Source organism: Elephantulus edwardii, unplaced genomic scaffold (genome assembly GCF_000299155.1).
Source record: "Elephantulus edwardii isolate Elephantulus edwardi_28Jun2011 unplaced genomic scaffold, EleEdw1.0 scaffold00077, whole genome shotgun sequence".
NCBI lineage: Eukaryota > Metazoa > Chordata > Mammalia > Macroscelidea > Macroscelididae > Elephantulus > Elephantulus edwardii.
Genome location: NW_006399827.1, coordinates 336,600 through 337,138, shown reverse-complemented (window position 1 = coordinate 337,138; position 539 = coordinate 336,600). Strand labels below are relative to the sequence as shown.

At 39.3% G+C, this 539-nt stretch overlaps 1 protein-coding gene across 1 annotated transcript in view; it reads right to left on the bottom strand.

Annotated features, from left to right (window-relative positions):
• The window catches only part of SUPT4H1 (suppressor of Ty 4 homolog 1 (S. cerevisiae)), a 7,124-nt gene that overhangs the window by 5,514 nt on the left and 1,071 nt on the right, over positions 1-539 (bottom strand). The gene's annotated exons all lie outside the window — the stretch shown is intronic.

Below are 539 nucleotides of genomic sequence, written 5' to 3'. Positions count from 1 at the left end.
TTAGGGCTGTTGTACATAGGGTCGCTATGAGTCGCAAACGACTCGACGGCACATAACAACAACAACAACAGTAATTTTCCAATTACTATTATATGTCAGCCACCAAATATAATAGTAAGCAAGACAGAAGCAGACCCAAAGCTCAATCTAGAGCATCTCCCAAGCCTATTCAAATTAAGAGAGCAGAACATAGGAACCGATAAATGAAAAGACTTCTATATAAATAAAACCCACCAGTAATTAGAACATTGTACTATTCTAGTCTATGACAACAGTGATTAAAACTTTGAATACTCTAAAAAGTAAAAGAAACACTTAACGGCATTCTTTATGCCTCAAAGAGAGAGCTCTGGTGGCCTAGTGGGAGTGTCAAATAAGTAACCACAATTTGTGTCTCAAAACTCTGCCCTGTCTCGGTGGGAAGGTGAATGTGAAGGTGTTTACCCGTCAAAGGATGAGCTGGTGCAATCATATACCATCTCTCGGTTACCCTTCATCTGCAAGTATGTATCACAATTGTCGCAGCCATCATATTCAAA